At 42.7% G+C, this 17,414-nt stretch overlaps 1 long non-coding RNA gene across 1 annotated transcript in view; it reads left to right on the top strand.

Moving 5' to 3' along the window:
• The window catches only part of LOC142658996 (uncharacterized), a 70,829-nt gene extending 53,693 nt beyond the window's left edge, over positions 1-17,136 (top strand). Inside the window, exons 3-4 of the long non-coding RNA XR_012850238.1 lie at positions 14,474-14,574; positions 16,677-17,136. This is a non-coding gene — a long non-coding RNA (uncharacterized LOC142658996). The remainder of the gene's footprint in view (positions 1-14,473; positions 14,575-16,676) is intronic.
• The last annotated feature ends 278 nt before the right edge of the window (positions 17,137-17,414 follow it).

Here is a 17,414-nt window from a genome sequence, read left to right as displayed (position 1 = left end):
GTCTGGTATAAGATCTCCTGTAGAAGAGGTGTAAGGCGCTGGGTATAAAGCGATGCATATTCGATATGAGATGCTGCGTAGAAGATGCGTGATCGGTGTACGTCCCCTTGTTTATGTCCCACAAATACTCTGGACGGGAAGTTTTTTTTTTCCTTCCCGCTTCCTGTTCTATTTCGGTAACAGGACGTGTATCACATAACGATCTGATCACAGGCCGCACTGCTGCCCCCCCCCCCCCCCACCTTCTTCCACATAAAACTAGAAACACCTCTGGGGTCAAATACATGGAAAGTTTCACCTATATCAATGTCAACAAATTCCAACTTCAGAATAAAGATCATAATAAATAATAATAATGTCAGATGTAATAATCTCTAATATTTATTTCATAATGATGTCATAATATATAATCCTGATGTCATAATGTATAATGATGTACAATGATGATGTCATGGTGTATAATAATAGTGTACAGTCTATGAAGGGCTGTAATTTCCTTCCACTGTCCAATAAGTAAAGTGACCATAGACATAAATATTATTGTTATTGATCCATCATTTATGATCCTCCGCTGTCCTTGGAAACCATTCGCAGCTCTCCATATATCCGCACGTGATTTCTTCCTAATGATTATGTTGCATTGCTCGCCAGGTCGTCCGCCGTGGTGGGGACAGGCAGGTGCGGACCAGAGCTGTCACCTGTAGTAAAGGTCTTGGAAAGTTTAGCTGTGGATTGTGCCCATATCCAGGAGCACGCGCCCCGCTGTAATCAGCATTAGCCGCTTTTCCCAGGACCCCGGAGTCACCAGATTAAACCTTTCATCTCCTCTGGAATGGAGGATCAAGGACGTGACTTATAGCGGCGAAAGAGAACGAGTCACAACTTAATAAGACCGACCCCTGAAATTACCAGCCAAGAAGAGAAGGATCAGTGTGAATTCTGTGTACACACCTACTCTCATCATCCTAATACTGCAATTATTGACCTGATTACCTCCTATCATCCCTGCTGGAGCCGTCCTCCTGTCACATGGTCATAGGGGACGTTCATTCTCGGGTATATAGTATCTGTTCCTGGGAAAGCTGGATGACAACTAATATAGCACAAACCAGTCCGTCACATAATAACGCATCCTCTGCTCCCAGGTCATTCCATATTTAGACAGATTTGTCTTGCAGGATTCTAGGGAAGCTGGGTGATAACTGATATGGCCACCAGTATGGCTACCACAGTGGTTGTCACCCAGCTTTCCTAAACTGTTAAATAGCAGATGTTCCCAACTCTGCAGGGATGTGGGGAATGAAGGGTCAACACTGCACAACCAGGAAGATGTGCTCTTCAGGGGTCCGGGAAAGCTGTGTGACAGCCCCTGTGGAGTTATAGTGTCTGGTGCACAGCTTTTCCAGAACCAGCAGGCCGGCTCCGCTTCTATATCATTCTATAGGGGCCTGAGCATCGCCTCATAGACCCAGCGCTGATTTGCACTATTTTTACATATTTTAGCTCTTTTTTTTTTTTTATATTTCCTTTGTTTTACCCGGACGCCCGGTAATGATGTGTCCATGACCTCCGGGTGGCACAGGGTGAAACATTGCACAACGTCCGCGCTGCGGGTGCGCTGTAAATACCTCGTCTGCCCTAATAAACATCGTGGTGGAGACGAAATCACAATAATCTCGATTTTCAACACTCGACTCCTGGTGCGAATCGAGCGAGCACCTGTAGGGGGAGGGGTGTACATGGCGGCTGCGACAAACCTCTGACCCAGTCTACGCTTCACCTCACAGGGCGGACGAATCGCAGCAGCCGTGTTATTCTTTTGTGCTCCGATGATTTGAACGTTTTAGTGCGAAAGGTCTGATAACACACATCCTGCGCCGCGCACGCCTGGGAAATCCTGCTCTCTGCAGATTTGTGAAAATCATTTACAGAAGACGCACCTACGAAGAATAAATATCCAGAGATACTATATCAATATAACGAGATGATGTGCAGCCGAGCCGCTGTATCTAAGCCTCTTGTGTGATACTGTCTGCTAAACCGCTGTATCTAAGCCTATCGTGTAATACTGTCTGCTAAACCGCTGTATCTAAGCCTATCGTGTAATACTGTCTGCTAAACCGCTGTATCTAAGCCTATCGTGTAATACTGTCTGCTAAACCGCTGTATCTAAGCCTATCGTGTAATAATGTCTGCTAAACCGCTGTATCTAAGCCTATCGTGTAATACTGTCTGCTAAACCGCTGTATCTAAGCCTATCGTGTAATACTGTCTGCTAAACCGCTGTATCTAATCCTATCGTGTGATACTGTCTGCTAAACCGCTGTATCTAATCCTATCGTGTAATACTGTCTGCTAAACCGCTGTATCTAAGCCTATCGTGTAATACTGTCTGCTAAACTGCTGTATCTAAGCCTATCGTGTAATACTGTCTGCTAAACTGCTGTATCTAAGCCTATCGTGTGATACTGGATGCTAAACAGCTGTATCTAAGCCTATCGTGTAATACTGTCTGCTAAACCGCTGTATCTAAGCCTCATGTGATACTGTCTGCTAAAATGCTGTATCTATGCTTAATGTGTGATACTGTCTGTTAAAGCCCTGTATCTAAGCCTCTCATGTGATACTGTCTGTTAAACCGCTGTATCTAAGCCTATCGTGTGATACTGGATGCTAAACAACTGTATCTAAGCCTAATGTGTGATACTGCTTGCCAAGATGTGTGTCTAGGTCAATTATATATGAAACTGTGCTGAACCACTATCCAATCCTATTGTGTTATACTGTTGGCTGAGTCGCCGTATCTAATCTTAAGTGTGATACTTTCTGCTGAGCCGTGTATCTAATCCCATCATGTGTGATACTGTCTGCTGAGCCGTGTATCTAATCCTGTCATGTGTGATACTGTCTGCTGAGCCGTGTATCTAATCCCATCATGTGTGATTCTGTCTGCTGAACTGTGTATCTAATCCCATCATGTGTGATACTGTCTGCTGAGCCGCTGTATCTAATCCTATCATGTGTGATACTGTCTGCTGAGCCGTGTATCTAATCCTATCATGTGTGATACCGTCTGCTGAGCCGCTGTATCTAATCCAGCCTTGTGAGATAGTCTGCTTACCCTGTGTATCTAAGTCTAGTGGCACGTAGCGGCCCCCGGGAGGACGTACAACGACGCGACATGTCGGGTGTCTTTAATCTGCGTGTTTTAGGCTCGGTTGAGATTTGCGTCAGGCTCTTATTACTTATTCCGTCAGACAGACGCTGCGACAATCCCGGACGACACCCCCCCCCCCCCCTTTTCCTTCATACAACAGATGCAGAAGAGTCGGGGGTTCTGTCACGACACAAGTGTGAACAGCGCCTGAGCCTGGATGAATGATGGGAAGATGTTAACAAGCGGAGAATGAAGTGATGTGGAGATAAAGTGGTGAATCTTCCCTCAAAGTCATGCGTGGAATCAGCCGCTCTGCTGGTGACGTAAGAGAATATTCCTGTATCCATGTCATCCGTCACTGGTCAGAAGGCTTTGTTTGTTTTTTAAGGGACTTTTCATCTCGGACCCCTTCCCCCCCCCCCCCCCTCAGGAATTTCAATTGTTAAATGGCTGTTTCTTGCCTAATTTCCCTGTTGTTGTTCTTGGGATGGCGGATGTCATTAATCTTGGGCATTGGTCGTAGAGTTGTTACCCCAGGTTTCCTCCTCGTGCCCTTCCCCCAGTCCCACGGCTCCAGCGTCCTCTCTGCTTCCCATCACCACAAATAAGATGACAGCGGCTGCTCGATGCCGCTTATCCCAGTAATGGAAGGAGCGGGATCAGGACGTCCAGTAGCGGTCCGGACGTCTAGACAATTTCCACACAGATTTGAGTAAACATTTTTATTGGACGTTTTCTGCTTTTTCTGTCACTTTGTGTTTTTACAAATCTCCGGCCCCATCTCCAACAATAATGTTTATGTTACTGTGACGCAGCGCGGCCGTGACGGGGGAGGGGATGGACCGTCCTGTGATGGAGACATTAGATTAATTGCGTCACTTCATTTATATACAATTTCCCTAAAATAAGAAAACTGTTCTGCAAATGGAAATCTCTCCTCATAGTCGTGTGTGAGCCTCGTGATCTCCTGTTCAGCCGCTCCGGAGTCCGGTCTATTCAGCGCTACGTTTCCTGTACGTTGGAGGTATACATCGGGTGTATGGACTGATCTACACCTCTGCCGGATGACACTGTATCGGCATACCGTGGCATCTATCGCCCATAGGCTTCTGTATTATACGCGTGGTAAGCTCTTTTTTGCAGAATGGCCTCTATATACAGGGTGGGCCATTTATATGGATACACCTAAATAAAATGGGAATGGTTGGTGATATTAACTTCCTGTTTGTGGCACATTAGTATATGGGAGGGGGGAAACTTTTCAAGCTGGGTGTTGACCATGGCGGCCATTTTGAAGTCGGCCATTTTGTATCCAACTTTAGTTTTGTCAATGGGAAGAGGATCATGTGACACATCAAACTTATCGAGAATTTCACAAGAAAAACAATGGTGTGCTTGGTTTTACCGTTACTTTATTCTTTCATGAGTTATTTACAAGTTTCTGACCACTTATAAAATGTGTTCAAAGTGCTGCCCATTGTGTTGGATTGTCAATGCCGCCCTCTTCTCCCATTCTTCACACACTGATAGCAACACCGCAGAAGAAATGCTAGCACAGGCTTCCAGTATCTCGTATCTTCACAGCATAGACAATTGCCTTCAGATGACCCCAAAGATAAAAGTCTAAGGGGGTCAGATCGGGAGACCTAGGGGGCCATTTAACTGGCCCACGACGACCAACTTTCCAGGAAACTGTTCATCTAGGAATGCTCGGACCTGACACCCATAATGACATAAATAACTCATGAAAGAATAAAGTAACGTTAAAACCAAGCACACCATTGTTTTTCTTGTGAAATTCTCGATAAGTTTGATGTGTCACATGACCCTCTTCCCATTGACAAAACTAAAGTTGGATACAAAATGGCCGACTTCAAAATGGCCGCCATGGTCAACACCCAGCTTGAAAAGTTTCCCCCCTCCCATATACTAATGTGCCGCAAACAGGAAGTTAATATCACCAACCATTCCCATTTTATTTAGGTGTATCCATATAAATGGCCCACCCTGTACATTAAACGTACACTAAAAAGGTGATGTGAATGGGGCCACATACAGAATGTGTCAGTCTAACTGGAGATCTGGCATTCTATTCATGAACCAGGCAGATTAGGATGAACAGAGCTATAGGCTGCTCCCAGATAGGGCACAGTATATCAGAGCAGAGGATTGTGGGACGGCACAGTGATGCTAAAATTAATCTATGATATATATTCGACCCAATGATTAGAATCCGTAACAACACTGCGTCTGTGATCTACGCCCCGCAGTCGTGATTGAGGTGTGATGTGGCCTCTACCTCATTGACTGATCTCATTTACCGAAGGGAGGTAAAGGACGGAGCTGTTGTTGGCCTGATGCCTGCGTCACCAGTACTGGGTCCCGCGCTTCATCCGGTATAACCGAGAGCGCTACAAATATTACAAATAATTATTACAATTGGACACTTTTTTTTATTAGTTCAGTCTTAATCCTTGTTTTATTCAAAGTTCTCTAGCTTTCCCTATATTTTGTTGTAATTTTAAGATCTCTTCTTGCTGTAAGTGAATTGAGGAAACCCCGTTCTGATTATATCCAACTGAGACAGGAACACCGCTCATTAAAGCAGAGATGTTGAAAATGATGAGAAATTGAAACATTTAGGGTATGTTCACACGTAGTCAACAAAAACGTCTGAAAATCCAGAGCTGTTTTCAAGGGAAAACAGACCCTGCTTTTCAGACGTTTTTTTACCAACTCGCATTTTTCGCGGCGTTTTTTACGTCCATTTTTGGAGCTGTTTTCATTGGAGTCTATGAGAAAACAGCTCCAAAAACGTCCAAAGAAGTGTCCTGCATATAATGTATATAAGTGTCCTGCATATAATGTATATAAGTGTCCTGCATATAATGTATATAAGTGTCCTGTATATAATGTATATAAGTGTCCTGCATATAATGTATATAAGTGTCCTGTATATAATGTATATAAGTGTCCTGCATATAATGTATATAAGTGTCCTGTATATAAGTGTCCTGCATATAATGTATATAAGTGTCCTGTATATAAGTGTCCTGCACATAATGTATATAAGTGTCCTGTATATAAGTGTCCTGCATATAATGTATATAAGTGTCCTGTATATAAGTGTCCTGCATATAATGTATATAAGTGTCCTGTATATAAGTGTCCTGCATATAATGTATATAAGTGTCCTGTATATAAGTGTCCTGCATATAATGTATATAAGTGTCCTGTATATAAGTGTCCTGCATATAATGTATATAAGTGTCCTGTATATAAGTGTCCTGCATATAATGTATATAAGTGTCCTGTATATAAGTGTCCTGCATATAATGTATATAAGTGTCCTGTATATAAGTGTCCTGCATATAATGTATATAAGTGTCCTGTATATAAGTGTCCTGCATATAATGTATATAAGTGTCCTGTATATAAGTGTCCTGTATATAATGTATATAAGTGTCCTGTATATAAGTGTCCTGTATATAAGTGTCCTGTATATAAGTGTCCTGCATATAATGTATATAAGTGTCCTGTATATAAGTGTCCTGCATATAATGTATATAAGTGTCCTGTATATAAGTGTCCTGCATATAATGTATATAAGTGTCCTGTATATAAGTGTCCTGCATATAATGTATATAAGTGTCCTGTATATAAGTGTCCCGCATATAATGTATATAAGTGTCCTGTATATAAGTGTCCTGTATATAAGTGTCCTGTATATAAGTGTCCCGCATATAATGTATATAAGTGTCCTGTATATAAGTGTCCTGCATATAATGTATATAAGTGTCCTGTATATAAGTGTCCTGCATATAATGTATATAAGTGTCCTGTATATAAGTGTCCTGCATATAATGTATATAAGTGTCCTGTATATAAGTGTCCTGTATATAAGTGTCCTGTATATAAGTGTCCCGCATATAATGTATATAAGTGTCCTGTATATAAGTGTCCTGCATATAATGTATATAAGTGTCCTGTATATAAGTGTCCCGCATATAATGTATATAAGTGTCCTGCATATAATGTATATAAGTGTCCTGTATATAAGTGTCCTGCATATAATGTATATAAGTGTCCTGCATATAATGTATATAAGTGTCCTGCACTTCTTTTGACGAGGCTGTATTTTTACGCGTCGTCGTTTGACAGCTGTCAAACGACGACGCGTAAATTACAGGTCGTCTGCACAGTACGTCGGCAAACCCATTCAAATGAATGGGCAGATGTTTGCCGACGTATTGGAGCCGTATTTTCAGACGTAAAACGAGGCATAATACGCCTCATATACGTCTGAAATTTGGCCGTGTGAACATACCCAAATGATATTATACTTTGCTTTATATAGGGGTTACATTTTGACTTCTCCTTATCTTTTTCCAGGGGTTGCCCCTTTTGTGACCAGTTAATCACTGTGGATCTCACTGCCAGGACCCCTCACAATCCTTCAGTTATTAACATTAGACCATTACCCCGATCACACAGTTTAGTCAGCTGAAACAATTGACTAAGGGTTTGGCGAACTATTGAGTGAAACCTAAACACAAATGTGATGTCACTCCTGTGTGATAATATATCTGCAGAGCAGTGATGTCACTCCTGTGTGATAATATATCTCCAGAGCAGGGATGTCACTCCTGTGTGATAATATATCTACAGAGCAGTGATGTCACTCCTGTGTGATAATATATCTACAGAGCAGTGATGTCACTCCTGTGTGATAATATATCTGCAGAGCAGTGATGTCACTCCTGTGTGATAATATATCTGCAGAGCTGTGATGTCACTCCTGTGTGATAATATATCTGCAGAGCAGTGATGTCACTCCTGTGTGATAATATATCTACAGAGCAGTGATGTCACTCCTGTGTGATAATATATCTACAGAGCAGTGATGTCACTCCTGTGTGATAATATATCTACAGAGCAGTGATGTCACTCCTGTGTGATAATATATCTACAGAGCAGTGATGTCACTCCTGTGTGATAATATATCTGCAGAGCAGTGATGTCACTCCTGTGTGATAATATATCTACAGAGCAGTGATGTCACTCCTGTGTGATAATATATCTGCAGAGCAGTGATGTCACTCCTGTGTGATAATATATCTACAGAGCAGTGATGTCACTCCTGTGTGATAATATATCTGCAGAGCAGTGATGTCACTCCTGTGTGATAATATATCTACAGAGCAGTGATGTCACTCCTGTGTGATAATATATCTACAGAGCAGTGATGTCACTCCTGTGTGATAATATATCTACAGAGCAGTGATGTCACTCCTGTGTGATAATATATCTACAGAGCAGTGATGTCACTCCTGTGTGATAATATATCTACAGAGCAGGGATGTCACTCCTGTGTGATAATATATCTGCAGAGCAGTGATGTCACTCCTGTGTGATAATATATCGGAGCAGTGATGTCACTCCTGTGTGATAATATATCTGCAGAGCAGTGATGTCACTCCTGTGTGATAATATATCTGCAGAGCAGGGATGTCACTCCTGTGTGATAATATATCTGCAGAGCAGTGATGTCACTCCTGTGTGATAATATATCATCGGAGCAGTGATGTCACTCCTGTGTGATAATATATCTGCAGAGCAGTGATGTCACTCCTGTGTGATAATATATCTGCAGAGCAGTGATGTCACTCCTGTGTGATAATATATCTGCAGAGCAGTGATGTCACTCCTGTGTGATAATATATCTGCAGAGCAGTGATGTCACTCCTGTGTGATAATAAATCTGCAGAGCAGTGATGTCACTCCTGTGTGATAATATATCTGCAGAGCAGTGATGTCACTCCTGTGTGATAATATATCTGCAGAGCAGTGATGTCACTCCTGTGTGATAATATATCATCGGAGCAGTGATGTCACTCCTGTGTGATAATATATCTGCAGAGCAGGGATGTCACTCCTGTGTGATAATATATCTGCAGAGCAGTGATGTCACTCCTGTGTGATAATATATCTACAGAGCAGTGATGTCACTCCTGTGTGATAATATATCTGCAGAGCAGTGATGTCACTCCTGTGTGATAATATATCTACAGAGCAGTGATGTCACTCCTGTGTGATAATATATCTGCAGAGCAGTGATGTCACTCCTGTGTGATAATAAATCTGCAGAGCAGTGATGTCACTCCTGTGTGATAATATATCTGCAGAGCAGTGATGTCACTCCTGTGTGATAATAAATCTGCAGAGCAGTGATGTCACTCCTGTGTGATAATATATCTGCAGAGCAGTGATGTCACTCCTGTGTGATAATATATCTGCAGAGCAGTGATGTCACTCCTGTGTGATAATATATCATCGGAGCAGTGATGTCACTCCTGTGTGATAATATATCTGCAGAGCAGGGATGTCACTCCTGTGTGATAATATATCTGCAGAGCAGTGATGTCACTCCTGTGTGATAATATATCTACAGAGCAGTGATGTCACTCCTGTGTGATAATATATCTGCAGAGCAGTGATGTCACTCCTGTGTGATAATATATCTACAGAGCAGTGATGTCACTCCTGTGTGATAATATATCTGCAGAGCAGTGATGTCACTCCTGTGTGATAATAAATCTGCAGAGCAGTGATGTCACTCCTGTGTGATAATATATCTGCAGAGCAGTGATGTCACTCCTGTGTGATAATAAATCTGCAGAGCAGTGATGTCACTCCTGTGTGATAATATATCTGCAGAGCAGTGATGTCACTCCTGTGTGATAATATATCGGAGCAGTGATGTCACTCCTGTGTGATAATATATCTGCAGAGCAGTGATGTCACTCCTGTGTGATAATATATCATCGGAGCAGTGATGTCACTCCTGTGTGATAATATATCTGCAGAGCAGTGATGTCACTCCTGTGATATTATATTTGTAGAGCAGTGATGTCACTCATATGTCATCAGCAGGGCAGTGATGGCACTCCTGTGTGATAATATATATGCAGAGCAGTGATGTCACTCCTGTGTGATTAATATATTTGTAGAGCAGTGATGTCACTCCTGTCGGATATATTTGCAGAGCAGTGATGTCACTCCTGTGTGATATATCAATAAGGGCCCATTCACACTAGCGTGAATAACGTCCGTGTGCTGCGCATGGAAATCACGCACCGCACACGGACCCATGGATTTCAATGAAGCCATTCACACATGCGTGCGTTTTCACACAGCGAGAATCTGCTGCGTGAAACTCACTGCATGTCCTATATTGGTGCGTTTTCACGCACCTACTCGCCCATTAAAGTCATTGGGTGCATGAAAACCACGCACCGCACACAGATGCACATCCATGTGCGGTGCGGAATTTGCGCGTCAATTAAATCGAAAAAAATAAAAAATGTGCTTTGCGAGTGCGTGAAAAACGCATGCCACTCGCAAAACACACTGATGCATAAAGCAACACACTGCGCTTGTGTAAATGTAGCCTAAAGCAGTGATGTCACACATGTCATTTTATATATAGAGCCGTGATGTCACTCCTGTGAGAATATTTCAGTATAGCAGTGATGTCACACCTGTCATATATCAATAGAGCAGTGATGTCACTTCTGTGTGATATTATATTTGTAGATCAGTGATGTCACTCCTGTGTAATATATCAGTATATCTGTGTAATATATCAGTGATGTCACGCCTGTGTGATATATCAGTATAGCAGCAATGTCACGCCTGTGTGATATATCAGTATAGCAGCAATGTCACGCCTGTGTGATATATCAGTATAGCAGCAATGTCACTCCCTTGTGATATATTTGTAGAGCAGTGATGTCACTCCTGTATGATATTATATCAATATAGCTGTGATGTCACACCAGTGTGATATTACATCTGCAGAGCAGTGATGTCACTCCCGTGTGATACATCAATAAAGCAGAGATGTCACACCTGTGTGATTATTATATTTGTAGATCAGTGATGTCACTCCTGTGTGATATTATAATTGTACAGCAGTGATGTCACGCCAGTGTGATATTATATTTGTAGATCAGTGATGTCAATGCTGTGTGATATTATAATTGTAGAGCAGTGATGTCACTTTTGTGTGATATAACAATAGAGCAGTGATGTCACTCCTGTGTAATATATCAGTATATCTGTGTAATATATCAGTGATGTCACGCCTGTGTGATTTTATATCAGTATAGCAGCAATGTCACTCCCTTGTGATATTATATATGTAGAGCAGTGATGTCACTTCTGTGTGATATTATATCAGTAGAGCGGTGATGTCACTCCTGTGTGATATTAGATTTGTTGATCAGTGATGTCACTCCTGTGTAATATATCAGTGATGTCACTCCTGTGTGATATTATATCAGTAGAGCAGTGATGTCACTCCTGTGTGATATTATATCAGTATAGCGGGGATGTCACTCCTGTCTGATATATCAATATAGCAGTGATGTCACACCAGTGTGATATTACTTCTGCAGAGCAGTGATGTCATTCCTGTGTGATACATCAATGGAGCTGAGATGTCACACCTGTGTGATATTATATTTGTAGATCAGTGATGTCACTCCTGTGTGATATTATAATTATCACTGCTCTGCAATTATAATTGTAGAGCAGTGATGTCACTTTTGTGTGATATAACAATAGAGCAGGGATGTCACTCCTGTGTAATATATCAGTATATCAGTGATGTCACGCCTGTGTAATATTATCTCAGTATAGCAGCAATGTCACTCCCTTGTGATATTATATATGTAGAGCAGTGATGTCACTCCTGTGTGATATTATATATGTAGAGCGGTGATGTCACTCCTGTGTGATATTATATATGTAGAGCTGTGATGTCACTCCTGTGTGATATTAGATTTGTTAATCAGTGATGTCACTCCTGTGTAATATATCGGTATATCACTGATGTCACTCCTGTGTGATATTTTATCAGTATAGCGGGGATGTCACTCCTGTCTGATATATCAATATAGCAGTGATGTCACACCAGTGTGATATTACATCTGCAGAGCAGTGATGTCACTCCTGTATGATGCATCAATAGAGCAGTGATGTCACTAGTGTCACATGACACCTGTTACTAGGGTTCTATAATGTAATGTAAACTGCGTTTCCAAGATAATTTTGGTATATTCAGTTTTGTCTCTGAGCAATTCCTTCACATTTACGGAAATCTTTTTTTCTGCCCTTCACAAAAATGAATATAACCGCTTTTACTTCCAATGCTTCCTCAATGTTTCCTGCTGCTCCTGCCAAGGAATCACTGATCCATATATAGAACTGCAGATGTGTCCTTCTCTGGGACAAGAGCCTCAAGGGTTTCTGAGTGACTTTATATTATTCATTACATGTTTTAAGGATTTTCTTATGTGACAGCTTGTCCTGCACACATCAAGCTGTGACTGAATGATGTTGGTCACTGGATTCCCCCAACTACACATAGCTTACATTACTTCTCCTGTAATTGGACTGAGTTATATCCTGTATTATACTCCAGAGCTGCACTCACTATTCTGCTGGTGGGGTCACTATGTACATACATTACATTACTGATCCTGTACTGATCCTGAGTTATATCCTGTATTATACTCCAGAGCTGCACTCACTATTCTGCTCGTTGAGTCTCTGTGTACATACATTACATTACTTATCCTGTACTGATCCTGAGTTATATCCTGTATTATACTCCAGAGCTGTACTCACTATTCTGCTGGTGGAGTCACTGTGTACATACATTACATTACTTATCCTGTACTGATCCTGAGTTACATCCTGTATTATACTCCAGAGCTGCACTCACTATTCTGCTGGTGGAGTCACTGTGTACATACATTACATTACTTATCCTGTAGTGATCCTGAGTTACATCCTGTATTATACTCCAGAGCTGCACTCACTATTCTGCTGGTTGAGTCACTGTGTACATACATTACATTACTTATCCTGTACTGATCCTGAGTTACATCCTGTATTATACTCCAGAGCTGCATTCACTATTCTGCTGGTGGAGTCACTGTGTACATACATTACATTACTTATCCTGTAGTGATCCTGAGTTATATCCTGTATTATACTCCAGAGCTGCACTCACTATTCTGCTGGTGGAGTCACTGTGTACATACATTACATTACTTATCCTGTAGTGATCCTGAGTTATATCCTGTATTATACTCCAGAGCTGCACTCACTATTCTGCTGGTTGAGTCACTGTGTACATACATTACATTACTTATCCTGTACTGATCCTCAGTTTTATCCTGTATTATACTCCAGAGCTGCACTCACTATTCTGCTGGTGGAGTCACTGTGTACATACATTACTTATCCTGTACTGATCCTGAGTTATATCCTGTATTATACTCCAGAGCTGCACTCACTATTCTGCTGGTGGAGTCACTGTGTACATACATTACATTACTTATCCTGTAGTGATCCTGAGTTATATCCTGTATTATACTCCAGAGCTGCACTCACTATTCTGCTGGTTGAGTCACTGTGTACATACATTACATTACTTATCCTGTACTGATCCTCAGTTTTATCCTGTATTATACTCCAGAGCTGCACTCACTATTCTGCTGGTGGAGTCACTGTGTACATACATTACTTATCCTGTACTGATCCTGAGTTATATCCTGTATTATACTCCAGAGCTGCACTCACTATTCTGCTGGTAAGTAATGTCATGTATGTTTACAGCGACTGCTGCTTATAGAGATGAATTTTATATAAGACCTGTAAAGTTATATGTATAGAAGATTCCTCGCCTTTCTCTTAATGTCAGTGTCACGGGTCACAGATAACGCCTCCTCACATTAATAATATTAGTGACTTGTATCTTCCAGGCTTTATCTCGTACAGTCACCCGCAAACTCTGCACAGGCATTACTTTCCCTAGGAAGGTATTTTTTCCCATGGGAAACAGGAGCCCAGATTAGGCCGCCTGGTGTAGCACTGAGGCCGATCAGTCGGGGTCTCTGCTCCCTGCTAATCTTGGACTGTTCCTGAGGTTTCCTGGATGGTTTTGTCCATGTTTGGTGCTACCTCATGACCCTGTGCTGTGAGTGATGATGTCGGCAGAAATCTGCGGTCCCTCCGCCCTGCAGCTCATTCCTCTGTTTACACAAAACCCAAGTGCGTCTTCCCTGCAGAATACACGGACCGTCGCTCAGAAATAAAATGCTTTTTATGGGTTTCCTTCCACTTGCATTTTTTAATGGTCTTTCCCAGGAGGCCCATAGACTATTGCAATCGTAGCATTTTTACTGGGTGGTATTTAATATCATGTAATCATCTTGCTCAATTTTTTCTTTATCTCCCCACAAGTCCATGCAGAGCACATTGTGAGACCTGGATCTTTCTTCATCCGGAGACTTCTGCTTTCTGAATATAATGCAAGTAGAAAAGTGAGGACTGACACCGATAAGGTGAGAGTAAAAGCAGCAGCTATAGTTACATTAATAACAAAGTCTAAATGTATAAAACAACGTTACTCGTCCAACTTTTTCTATCATAGTACATATGCTGACCCAATCACATGTGCGTTAGAAAGCGGCATCATAAGTTCGATGACGGTAGCGATGGAAATGTTCACCAGTTGTTGCTGGTGTGAAAAAGAAATATGTGCATTGGAGGGGTGGTAAGGGAATAACAAAGCTCTGCCTGCAACCCCCATCATTTACAAGTGAGGGTTCACAATCCGCTGAATCTACTAATGAAGCGACTCTCTCCAGGCGTCATGCACACGTTGCAGAATTTGATATGGAAAAAATCTGCATCAAAATCGCTGATCAACTCAGGATTTTATGCTGTAGAATTTAGTGTTCGTTTTTCATATTTAAAATCCGCACCGCAGGTCAATTTATGTGCGGGAAAATTCTGCAACGTGTAGATGACATTGCTTGGAGCCACGTTTACTTTGCTGGTCCTGTATTCTGGGGATGTCCACATGGCAAAACCGCACGTAATACGCATCGTGTGCATGTGACGTAAATTTGTGCAGAGTATCAAACTAATGCGGAGACGTACTGGAAATATTCACCCACGTGGTAGACCATTCTGCACCTGCTGAATCTACCACCCCAACGCCCACCCTATTGCCGGTAATATGGGCAGCAGGACATGGATCGGTACGATCCTGTCCTGACCTCCCTCGCGGCCCCTGCACACGGCTGTATTTTTTTTTATACAGAGTTGTAAGAGAATTTGCCATAGAGCTGCATACCGCGGTTCTTTCTGACACATTTCAAAGAATAATCATGGCGTTCTCCATCGGACTCTGTATATATGGAGGTATTTTCCCCGGCCGAGCATTGTATGGCACCCACAGAGACCCTGCACTTCTGTAGTAGAAAGCTGCATGCGCTGCAGGACAGAGCAGTGTGCATGAGGTCTAATGGTAATGGGCGGTAATTACAGTCTCTGGAGCGGCGCGGGGACCACTAAAATCATCTGCTTCTCTGTTCTCCCCACACAGACCTGCGGGGGATTATTCCAAGAATAGAGAAATATTCCTCACTAATACAAACTCCAGCTTAGACTCTGCCCAAGGCAACTGTTCGGCTAAGTCAACATTCCCACGCCAACACTCTATACAGTCGGGATTGCGCCAAAAAAGCCTGTGTTCTGCGTGGAGGGGAATATACAGCAGAGCTGATCTCTGGAAGGCGAAAGAACAACATTTGGCAGATGTGCAAAGTCTGTTCATACGGGTGTAATGTTTACGCAGCGATACAGAATCGTCCCGTCTGCGCACGTAAAAACAATGCCGCGCTTATCTTTTTTGTTTTTGTTACAAAAACGCAGCGTACAATGTGCAGGGTGGTCGCATTTCTCAGGCTTGGGTCCCCTCTGTACTCCTGGGATGCATCTGCCAAGAGGCCGGGGATTATTACATGCAGCGTCCATAATAAATGACAGCCGTGGCCACCCAAGATGCCACACAGCCTCACCACCAACCACACCCGGTACACCGCAGGAATAGGGATGTATAAAAGAGCAGTCCGGAGATATTACCAATGGCCTTTTCATGTCTGGGGGATTAAGCCTTGACCCTCACTAAGGCCTCATGCTCTCGACCACAGGCACGGTCCGTGATTATGGCACGAATGGAGCGAGGAGTGTCATCCATGGGCCGTCCGCGATCACGGACCGTGCACACACAAGATGTGCACTCACTTCAATGAGCACGGACCGCAGTTGTGATCCGTACAATGACATGTCCTATTCTATTTTGTGATCCAGGCAGTGCACGGTCGTGTGCATTGGCCCATAGGAAACTCACGCATGTGTAAACGGCCCCATTGAAATCAATTGATCCGTGTGCTGCACATTATTTGCATGCGCAACGTACGGACGTTATCCACGTTCGTGTGAATGGGCCCTTACAGGTGACCGCACTATTAGTGACAGGAGGTCCCTGCCACCCACGACCTTATTATCAGAAGGGAACGATGATCGATGATTATGACGGAGTTGTTGTTTATGCAATTCTGCCATTTTAAAATGGTACTTTTACGGTTTTCTGCAGCTGTAAAGAGGCGATCCGGTGCGGTGTGAGGCAGCTGTAAAGAGGCGATCCGGTGCGGTGCGAGGCAGCTGTAAAGAGGCGATCCGGTGCGGTGCGAGGCAGCTGTAAAGAGGCGATCCGGTGCGGTGTGAGGCAGCTGTAAAGAGGCGATCCGGTGCGGTGTGAGGCAGCTGTAAAGAGGCGTATCCGGTGCGGTGTGAGGCAGCTGTAAAGAGGCGTATCCGGTGCGGTGCGAGGCAGCTGTCGTCTCCCATGACTGCTCTGTGTGTAGAGTGAAGGGGACATGTCTGGGCAGATCATCTCCGGGAGCTGGGATCGTGCTTTGTGTCATTAGCGTGTTATGAATCGAGCGGGATGTTTTCTTTTAAAAAGTTGCAGGTAGAACGATGCGGATTATTCCAGATTGAAGACGCTGCACATGTTTTCCTCCAAACTCTCTAGTCCTGTCATTGGCTAAGACTCTGTGTACAAAAAAAACAGCCCTAAACTCACTGAAAAAGATCAGACTGAAGTTATTAGGAATGTAATTGAGCAAATGCACAAACTTGTGACAGACGGGAGACGGAAATAACTTAATATGCACTCCCAAGTCACATGTTCGCTAGGCCAAGAATGTTCAAAACAGCAAAGAAACTTAGAACTGAGCTGGTTATTAGTAAAAAAAAAGCTCAGGACTGATTATTAGTAAAAAGCTCAGGACTGATTATTAGTAAAAAGCTCAGGACTGATTATTAGTAT

The sequence above is a fragment of the Rhinoderma darwinii genome, chromosome 8 (genome assembly GCF_050947455.1).
Source record: "Rhinoderma darwinii isolate aRhiDar2 chromosome 8, aRhiDar2.hap1, whole genome shotgun sequence".
NCBI classification, from domain to species: Eukaryota; Metazoa; Chordata; class Amphibia; order Anura; family Rhinodermatidae; genus Rhinoderma; species Rhinoderma darwinii.
The sequence above is the reverse complement of the archived record's forward strand: the minus strand, read 5'-3'. Positions and strand labels throughout refer to the sequence as shown.